This window comes from Echinops telfairi, unplaced genomic scaffold (genome assembly GCF_000313985.2).
Source record: "Echinops telfairi isolate 266 unplaced genomic scaffold, ASM31398v2 ScPeMD7_3;HRSCAF=10, whole genome shotgun sequence".
Lineage (NCBI taxonomy): Eukaryota > Metazoa > Chordata > Mammalia > Afrosoricida > Tenrecidae > Echinops > Echinops telfairi.
This window is the reverse complement of record NW_022103899.1, coordinates 31,063,194-31,070,208: the sequence shown is the minus strand read 5'-3', so window position 1 is coordinate 31,070,208 and position 7,015 is coordinate 31,063,194. Positions and strand designations below refer to the sequence as shown.

At 40.9% G+C, this 7,015-nt stretch overlaps 1 protein-coding gene across 1 annotated transcript in view; it reads right to left on the bottom strand.

Moving 5' to 3' along the window:
• PARD3B (par-3 family cell polarity regulator beta) overlaps positions 1-7,015 on the bottom strand; it is a 1,175,277-nt gene that overhangs the window by 648,350 nt on the left and 519,912 nt on the right. The gene's annotated exons all lie outside the window — the stretch shown is intronic.

Below are 7,015 nucleotides of genomic sequence, written 5' to 3'. Positions count from 1 at the left end.
TCAGTGAACCAGCTAGTATAAACCACTAGTCCATGAAGCCATTCACTCCCTTTAAAATGATGATAAGTGCGGGGAATCCGTGTGAATCTTTGGTTTGGGCATTTAACTCAGGTCAGTACACTGAGAGTCAATGATTTCAAACTGGGGAAAACAAACATATAAACTAATTTTAAACAAACAAACAAGAAATCCCAGTAAATCCAGCAAGCAACACTGAACGGATAGCAAGGCTAGGTTTTTGGACTCCAAACCTGTGCTGATTTAGAAGCCAGGATAAGGAAAGATTAGTGACTGACAATTCTTAAATTGATCTTTCTGCTGAAGCCCCCCATACCAGCTCCTTTTCAAGTGTGGTCTTTGTGCTTTGTTTGGTGGAGCCTGGCAGTAAATACATTTTTCCTTAAACTAGCCTCAGTGTATAGTTGTCCTTCAACTACAAGGGCACGATTCAATTGTGATAACTCCTCATTTATAGTAAGAGCTGCTGTTTAAATAATAAAATGTTAAATTATTTAAGACAATTTTGAACCAACAGCTATTCAGATTTCTCTATTCAATCATTTTTCCACAATACTATAATGTTCCCATAAGAATATAGCAGTTCAGTTTTGTACAAAGGTACTGTGTAAACAAAAAATAATGAAATTAACATCATGAAATTTTGGTTTATTTTTAATACCCTCAGCCCATGAGGAATAAGTTCTCTTCTTTTCTCTACTTTACACTTAACATATCTCCTGGTGAGTTACTTTCTCATTTGACTCTGGCTGTCCTGATGTGTGAAAAACAAGTGCAAATCATTTCATATTGGAATTAATAATGAGTACCTTTAAAGACGAACTGTGATCATAGAGGTTTGTTTTTTTTAATCTTCTTAGAATAAAAAATAAATATTTGAACGTGGTGTTCAGGACGAGATGGGGTTGTGCTGCAGGAAAGGGCATGGATAGCCTTAGGTGACCTCTTTGGCTTCCCTTTGGCTGAGAGGCAGCAGTGAACAGACCTTCACCCTCCATCGCTCCTGACCTTGTTCTGACCTCAGCCCTTCCTCCCACAGCACTCTCCTTGCCTTCTGGGTTCCATAACTCTTCACAATGGCGACACAGAACTCACAAACAATACTCAAGATTAAGGGGGTCTATGAGGGGAGTTCACAATTCACCACAAGTCAGGAGCAGTAAACAATAAGAATGCAATCATTGGTCCACAGAAACAGTCGGCTCAACCAGCAGTCAAGTCTTTCTCTGGTTCTCAGCCTCTCATCCGCAGGGTCCAGAGGTCTGTGCCTTTGTGGAGCAGGTGGCCCATCTGTCTAACAGTCTCATAGTCTCAGGCCAGAGGAAGAGACGTCCCCAGTTTCTGTGAGTCTACATGCCACAGCCCCTGGTGCCTCTGGTCTCAGCCTTCACCGTTTCAGACCAGGAGCTCAAAAGTGTTCTTCTGATGGCCCATGGGTTTCCCTCTGTGTCTGGGAAATAGCTTTGCTGAAAGTATGCTTTTGGCTTTGTTTGTTTTGTTGTTGTTGTTTTTCTTTTAGTAGACCATACCACCAAGTAAACAAAGGGTTTGGTTTGGTTCACACTTTCTATTAGGTTCAAGACTTAACCCCACCTTAATCCTTTCCACGACTATAGTAAAGAACTCCCTCTGTAATGGCTTTATAGCCACTGGCATCGAGTCAAGAATGGTAGCACATCACACAGGAAACAATGACTAGAAGGGATGTATTAATTGATATCATCTCAGTGCCTTTATGGCAAAGACATACATGTCTTAGTGTACCAGGAAAGGTAAGTAATTAAAAATTCTACTAGAGATAATTTTGGCAAATGTTGGCTATATTATAGAGTAGAATCTACCCTGGTAAGCAAAGCTTACTAAAATGAGAGAGACAACCCTTTTCAATCACATAACTTCTTGAGGGGGTTGGGCAGGGGAAGAGTAAGTAAAACATAGCCTCTACACTGAAGGTGCCTGTAATGGTCATGACTAGACATTAACATGAATAGTCATCATGTACAATGGAAAGTACCACAGATTGTGGACTTCAGTAGGTAGGCTTCCCCTTTCCCGTGTGATAATAAAAGATCACAGAAGATACGATCAGGCACACAAGGGATACTGCATTGCCTGGCATACAGTTTTCAAGCAGAAAATTCTCACCCACCCCAAGTAAAGATAAATAAAATAACTTATTCTTCCTACATCATGCATTTGTTGTGAGTGTTTTTCTGCTCTAAGTTTTGGAAACCTGAATCAGTTTTCATGGAATAATAGCTAACTTAAAACAGTAAAGCATAATTCCATTCTAAATAAGGTGTAGTCTTATCACAGAAGTTAAATGAGTTTAAGTGAGGAAATGATGAAGTAGGAAGAATCTTCAAAAAAAGGAAAAACACATAATAAATTAGTATTTTTAAAAGCAATTTTAAAAAGGAGGCCTCATGGCATAGTGATTAAAAGAGCTAGGCTGTTAACCAAAAGGCTGGCTGTTCAAACCCACCACCTGCTGTGGGAGAAGACCTGTCAGTCTGCTGTTATGCAGATGCACAGCCTTGGGAACCCCACAGGGCAGTTAACCCTAGAGGGCTGCTGTGAGTATGAATCAAACCCAGGACACTAGGATTCTGTCTAATTTAGAAAAGATATTTATTACTGGAATTAAGAGGTAAAATCCTCAGTTCAGCTGAAGAACACTTGTGTTCCTTACATTTAAAGCACAACAGTCACTGACTAACAGTGAAATAAAATCATGCATTTTAAGGACTTTAAGGACTTCAAAACATAGAAGAACATACAAGCGCAGTGGTTTTCCTCCCTATGTTATTAAGGCAGGCACACAGAAACTCCAGGACAGCCAGAGACCACTATTGAAGAAGCAGGTATATGGTCACTTGCCCAATGATGTTTATCAATTAACCTGTAGGGGCTCAGAGATGGGTCACCTGATCCAATGGGGAGGAGGGATGGGGGTGGGAGATTTTTGAAGACGCAATCACCTAGTTAAAAGATTCAAATTGTTACATCATTGAAATATGTAAGCTTATTAAGGCTAGCACAAACATAAGGTGTTATCTCGTTAACTATGTTGATTCTTTCTCTGTTATAACACACACAATTCTCTCGCACACAAGCGCACACACAGTCCTGGGTGGATTTTCTCTATAGGTGGAAGATATGCTTGGAATAGAGTCTGCTTAGATGACAGATGATGTATTACACCTGGAATTTTATTGGTTCTTGCGAAGGGTTCTTCACAGAGAGAGTTAGTTACAGAGGTTGAATCCACAGTCCCAACGAGCTCTATGCTGGTTGCAGTGGGTAGAGAAAACAAACAATGGCTTTAAACACGAGTCTTGCATCCATTGTTCCACAGGTGCATGTTCTAAATTATACGGTGAGTAGTAGCCGCGATCTCTTTCTGTTAAGACGGCTAAGGACTCTCCTGAGCAAAACTGGAAGGGCAGCCAGTCACCAATCCTGCTGCTGTTCAACCTAAGGTGACGAGATCGGCACCTGGGCATCTCTGGTGCTCAGTTTAAGTGCTGACGGGTACTCTACAGGAGAGGTTGGAAGGGCAACAAGAGGAAGTGAATATGGTAAGAGCAGTCACAGGAAGAAATGCAGAGGCAGCAGCTAAAGGGAAATAGGAGGAGTTTGGCAACCGACCTCACATACGAGGAATATAAAACAGAAACCAGAAACCAACCATGCATCTTGTTTGGAGAACATCCATAGGAAAGTTTAGGGGACTGTGATGGTTTAGTTAGGAGAAAACAACGCTATTGGCTTAAGCCAACTGAGGATTCAGTGATTTGCTTTTCGTTTAAGACGTCTTGATGTGCGTGCATAATCAGGGAATGCATTTTAAATTGGGCATTGATAAAGCATGAAGTGGGTATTGGAAATTGCATTCTTCAACAATGATGCAGTAGAGACAAACATGTGGCTAAAAAAGGAAACAAGGACCATTTAATATAGGCTTATTAAGGACCTTGCAAGTGAAAAGCTGAGAAAGCCAGGAGGGTTTCGATCTTCTCTGAGAATATCCAGAGAGTGAGAGAGGATTTCTAGAGTGGCAAGTGGCTAACAAAACTCAAACAAACAGCAGAGACCTGCGGAGGAGGCTGTGTAGGGGAAGTAAAGAGAGGAACTGGAGTTAACATGATAATCTGTTTATGTACGGAGGGCAGGGCTGGTCTTTCTCATGTCTCAATTTTCCTCTGCTCTAAGGGATTACTTCTACCTTATTTAATTAGCAAATCATATAAGCAGACAGTTTTAAGAAATGAAATACTCTCCTTACCATGTTGCTGATACTTAGAACACTGTTTAGTATGAACGGGGAAATTGCTATGGAACTGCCTTTAAATGTGTAGATCTCATATGTTGGTGATGAAAATGAATTGCAGATAGTGAATGTTATTATAAACATAAACAAAATAAGAATATATTTTTCCAGGCAATCAGTACTAGTATTTGTGCATCAGATAGCACATATCTTTAAGAGGATATAGCACATTTCAATACCTTCTGAAAAAAAGATAGCACATTTCAATACCTTCTGAAACATGGGCTTTCAATTGTCTGGCACTTCAACACTTGCAGAATAAATAAATTTGGCATTAAAATAGTGGCATGTCCTCCAAAGATAAGCTGAGAAAAGGCCGGGGTAAGAAAATATGCTTGCTGAAGGTAGCTCTAAACCTGGGTCAACTGAAGTGGTTCCATCTCGAAGCCTAGCCTTTCCCAATGCACGGGATGAGAATGCTGGATACGCTACTCCGATTTCTCTTCTAGATCTCAGAGAAATCATTTTACGATTTCTATGGCCAATAAGGAACTTAAAGTCTTCCTAGCTTTGGGATGTGATTTCTGTTCTAACAGTCTTCTCTTGTGGAGTTACCATGTCTTTGCGGGCGCAGGAGTAGACTGGGGACAACTCCCGGGACCACTGCCCAGCTTGAGATGATTGTGAAGCCACTGAAACCCCATGACTTGGATCAGACGCACCTGAGTCCTCAAGGTGACGTCTTTGCTCGTCCACATTTCCAAGAGGTGGCAGGTAGCAGACGTGCCCGCTGCACTATTCAATGGCTGATGTCTTGACTGCTGCTTTTGTGTTGACTGTGGTCCGAGTTAAACAAAACCCATAACACCTTGAATCTTTCACTCATCGTAATGTTGTTGATTGGTCCAGTTGTGAAGCAGTAGTTTGTTTTGTGTTATTTTAACTTCATCAGTAAGTGCTTATTTGCTTTAAGCAAGCAAGCGTGTTCCATCTGCAGATCATAGGTTGTCAAAGGCCTTCCTCAAATCCTGCTACCACATCCATTCTTACTCATATTTTCCAGTTTCTCCAATTATAAAGATTGAGTATAAAGATTGAAAAGGTTTGATGAAAAGATACAACTCTGATGCACACCTTTCTTGGTAGTAACCACTCAGAATTCCCTGATTCTATTCAAAGCCCCGGCTCTTTGCATCAGTGCCTTCCCTGCATAAACATCACGAAGACTGACATTCCCATTCTTCACAATGTTATCAATAGTTTATTTTGACCCACACCTTTGAATACCTTTGCATAGTCAATAAAACTTTCTGTTTGCAGCTAAGTTCTATTTGAAACCCGCTATCATAGCCTTCATTTCCACGTCCTCTTCTGAACCTAGCTTCAATTTCCAACAGCTCTTGGTCAATGTCCTACTGCAACAGTTTTTGAATTATCTTCAGTAAAGTTTTACCTGCATGTGATGTTAATGATGTTGCTCAATCATTTCCACATTCTTTGGGGTCTTTAAAATCGAATCAAAAATGATTTTCTTCCAGTCGGTTTTTCAGGTAGCTGTCCGCAAACATGTCGGCAGTGCCTGGCGAGTGTTTCCAGAGCTGCATTAGTTTGTTGGAATATGTCAACTGGTGTTTCGCCAACTCCAGGAGCTTTGCTTCTTACCAAGGCCTTCCGTGCAGGTTCAAGTTTTCCCCCTTTAATACCATCGGTTCTTTATCCTATGTTACCTCCTGAAATACTTGAATATGGACCAATTATTTTTCATACCCTGACTGTATATTCATTTCATCTTCTGTTGATGTTTTCTGGATTAGTCAACATTTTTTCCATAGACTGTTCCGGTACTAGAATTCATGTCTTCCACTTTTCGTTCGGTTCTTTCAGCAGGAGGCATGCTGAGTGTGTTTTCTCTTTTGATTTTCTCAAAGGCTCGTGCACCTTCCTATGATGCTTTACCCTATCCTCCTAAGCTGCTCTTGGAAGTTCCCTCTTCAGTTCTTTTACTCCATCAGTCCTCCCGCTCACTTCAGCTTCTCGATGGTCAGGTTTCGGAGTCTCTTCTGGGAGCCATTTTGGTCTTTTGTCTCTTTCCGGTCTTTTTAATGACCTCTTGCTTTCTTCATGTATCATGTCCGTGAACTCATCTCACAGCTCCTCTGCTCTTCAGTTATTAGTGTCCAGTGCATCAAATCTGTTCTCGAGATGGTCTCTAAATTTGGCTTGGGCATACTTGAGGTCGTACTTTGGCTCTCTTGGATGTCTTATGATTTTCTTTAGCTTCAACTAGAACTTGAACATGAGCAATTGATGGGCTATTCTACAACTGGCCCTTACCTTGCTGTGGCTGATGATACTGACCTTTCCCATCATCTTTTCCCCCAGATGCACACAATTTGGTTCCTGCATGTTCCTTCCTGCCAAATCCACATGTACAGTCACAACTTATATTGTTGAAAAAATATTTGCAATGAATTAGTCAGTGGTCTTTCCTACTATTCATATCAATACCTCAGTATCCAAAGCTAGGGAAAGAGCACATATATGTACAGTCATGTGGGCCGCATATATACTCAGAGCAGAGATAATTACAGGCTTTGTCACATAGGGACTTGGTTTCATGGGACAACTAAGCCAATTTACATAATAAACTTCACAAGGTTCACCTTCTACATTCCAGAAAGATGAGGAGTTTGAGGAATCCTAAAGGCTTGCAACCATCCATCC